We start from the raw sequence: 3,682 nt of genomic DNA, 5'->3' as shown, positions 1-3,682 counted from the left end.
TACATTATGGTTAAAGCAGCAGCTACCTTCCTCTATCCTGACGACATGCATGCTTTCAATTCCCAGAGGCCAGGGAATGTTCAAACACAACCAGCTCAAATCACACAGTCTAATTAGTTTCCTGTACTCAGCGAAACCAAATTGGGAACACGTCAAACTCCCAAACAGCCTGGCAATTGGAACAAAGCCCTGAGTTACAACAAATTTTATCATAACAAAATTATAATTCTCTCTCTCCTTTCCCAGAAAAAGTAATTCAGAAGTCTCACAAACCCGCATCCTGCTTCTCGATCACCTCTTTAGCCTTCTCCCAGTTCCACGTGTTCAGCAAAGAGCTGAATTTTCCCACCCCGTGCCAAGGTGCTGTTTAGAGCACGGTGTCAATGGCCTCTCTCTGCTAAACCTGTCACACCTCGTACCTCAGGAAACCTCAGACCCTGCCCTCTAGGGAGCCTCAAGCCATGGAGAAGGGTGGAGCTGTGCACACCACGGAACTATTTAGATGCCCGCAGAGGAGGACGTGCAGAAGTACTTGAGTTCAACCAGGAGAGGCAAGGTGTTCCAGAGAGGAGGCACCATTTGATTTGGAACTTAGAAGCAGAGTTTCAAGGCAGCTTGGAAGGGGAGTCCAGTCGTCATGGGTAGAGTACATGGCAAGTTGCACACAGACCATGTCAGCAAGTGGTGCTTACTGAGAGGTAGTTTAGGTGGTGGTGAGAACAGATCCCTGTATCTGCAGTCCCTGAAATGGCTACAGGCGAGGACTGTGGTTCTGTCTTCTTCGGTGAATGATCTAATTGCTTATAGATTAAGATCTCGGTGCCGAGGCCACGAAACGAGGATATGGAATGGAAAAGGGACAGGAACATCCTCTGTTTGGAGCAGTCCCAACTGTGCTGTTCAGGTCCACCAGGCCAAGACTGGAAAGAAACAGAGAGCTAGCTCTGATGCCTACATCATGATGCATTAGCGAGCACCTGGTGAATTATGTGTCCATTAGCTAAGTGGCCCGGGGCTTTATGACTCGCTCTTTTGTAAATCAAAAATAATAACAGTAACAGCTCACCATCTTCTCCTGCTGCTGGGCAGAGTGAGTATTTCATCTGTCATTAAACAATTACTGCTGTTCTCTGAGACACTCTGCTCTAAGCCTCAGGATGAAGGCACAGATAAGAGTCTGCTCTACCATCCTGGCCCACCTGCCCCGACCCAACCCCAAGGAGCTGCTCAGTCCCTTTCTTACCACAGAAGGCTGGCATGAGCCAGATCAGGAGGGAGGCTGATTGTTTCAGGACAGAAATCCCTTGGGGAGGGATCAGGTATCCCTGTCTGAAAGCCAAAGGCCCCAACCTGGATGAGGTCCCTCTTAATTCTTCCCAGTGACAGTCTTCCCCATTCCGATCTGCTACACCCTTTTGCCATGCCCCTCCTGAACCTCAGGGCGTTGCCAACTGGCTGAGGCAGCAGAGAGGTGATGTGGAGGTGAGCATGTCTTGCAAAGTAAGAACAGGGCTTCCCTCTAGTCAACCCCAGAGAGCCTCATGCTGAAGCCCAAGCTACATAGAGGAACCCCAATACATGGTACATCATCCCAAGATAAGATAACAATTTCCAAAGGATGAAACATACAGAATAGGAGGAAAGCAGTCATTCCCACACCTTCAAAAGGACAGCTCCTGATGTCATGGATACACCGAGGGCTGCCATGACGGGGGACCTGTGCCATTTCTTATGACAGAGTTCTCCAGTCCTAACAGGAATCCTGTATTGAGTGTCAATATCCCTCAGCATCGCCCTGATCTGCGTCTGGGAGACTGGGAATCCTGCGGTGCCCTGAGGCAGAGACCTTGCCTCCTAGTGCTGGGGTCTCATTGCTTCAAATTCTCCTTTTCTCTTCTAGCACACTCCCACAAACCGTCTAGTTTACATCATCAACTGATTGACTTGCAAGTTAACTAATTAGTTGTCATTTATTTGTAAGTAATTATACATAATGCCAACAAACGGCTTCAAAGGGCCAGAGCATCAATATTAATGTATATTTAACTGTGCATCTATCCTCCATCAGACTTCCTTACACACACACACACACACACACACACACACACACACACACATGCTTGACAACCTCTTACCTATTTTTAGCTGCTTTTCTTTTCTTTTCTTTTTTTTCTTTTTGGTTTTTCAAGACAGGGTTTCTCTGTGTAGCCCTGGCTGTCCTGGAACTCACTCTGTAGACCAGGCTGGCCTTGAACTCACAGAGATCCAACCTGCCTCTGCTTCCCGAGTGCTATGATTAAAAGGCTGTGACACCATGCCTGGCCTATTTTTAGCTTTCAAAGAACATTTTACTTTATGCATAGCTTTTTTAAAAAATAGCATTGTTTATATTTAGTTGTTTCTAAGTAGGTCAATAGGTAATAGTAAGCAATAGTTTCCCACGTCTTAATTTTTATTCACTATTCTATACATGCAGAGACTGGGAGAGTTCAGTAAGAGGGATGATTTTTTGAATTACAAATATCCTATGCATGTAAATACATTGTGTCCATTACACAGTATTTGTATTTGCTAAATTTAGGGGTATGCAGCTAAATTCATTCATTCATTTTTATTAACACAATTTATATAACTGATATCATGTTGTCTTAGGGTTACTTTACTACTGCTGCGCTGAAACACCGTGACCCAAAGCAAGCTGAGGAGGAAAGAGTTTATTTGGCTCATGCGTCCACGTCACTGTTCATCACTGAAGGAAGTCAGGGCAGGAACTCACACAGGGCAGGAACCTGGAGGCAGGAGCCAATGCAGAGGCCCCGGAGGGGAGCTGCTTACTGGCTTGCTCGGCCTGAACCACCAGCCAAGGGGCAGCCCCACCTTCAATGGGCGGGGCCCTTCCCCCATCAATCACTAGTTAAGAAAATAAGCACAGGCTTGCCTTATGGAGGCATGTTCTCAGTCCTTCCTCTCTGGTGACCCCGGCTTGTGTCAAGTTGACCTAAAACTAACCAGGACGCGTGTCAAAGGGCAAGGCTGTCTCTGAGTTTGGCTGGTAGGAGCAAACGCTGCTGGATGGAGCAGGGCTGTATGCAGAAAGCATTTTCCTTGTGTGTTCGCCTCGCGGTGAAATTGTCAGGGCACTGTAAATATGAATGCAATTTTGTAAGATAATTGCTAAAGTACTTGTCAAGATAATTACTCCAATCTGTACCTCTATGAGGACAAGATCTGGTTAATGAAAATATTCTCCCACCCGTGGTCTCCTCAGACTTTTCCCCTTTCTTTGCCACCAAACGTATGCTCATAGCCGTGGGAATTCATTTGCTAAACAATGTCAAAAGACAGTGTGGAAACAGCTACTAAAACTTTAAATGGAACTGCTCTTTAATCCAGGAACAGTAATTTGTAAAAAAAAAAAAAAAAAAAGTATTTTAATTACGTCTATCTACTTACGTGTGTGTGTGTGTGTGTGTGTGTGTGTGTGTGTGTGTGTGTGCTCACATGCCTGTGCCATGGTGTGTGGGTGGAAATGAGAAGACAACTTGCAGGAATTAGTTCTCTTCTTCCACCACATGGATCCCAGGGATTGAACTCGGGTCATCAGGCTTGGCAGCAAGCCCCTTTAGTCACTGAGCCACTTCATCGGCCCCCAAGGCATTAACTTTTGAACATCTGTTGTACT

This window comes from Peromyscus californicus, unplaced genomic scaffold, assembly GCF_007827085.1.
Source record: "Peromyscus californicus insignis strain IS unplaced genomic scaffold, ASM782708v3 Scaffold_16__1_contigs__length_79575227, whole genome shotgun sequence".
Taxonomy (NCBI): Eukaryota; Metazoa; Chordata; class Mammalia; order Rodentia; family Cricetidae; genus Peromyscus; species Peromyscus californicus.
This window is presented reverse-complemented; position numbering follows the sequence as displayed.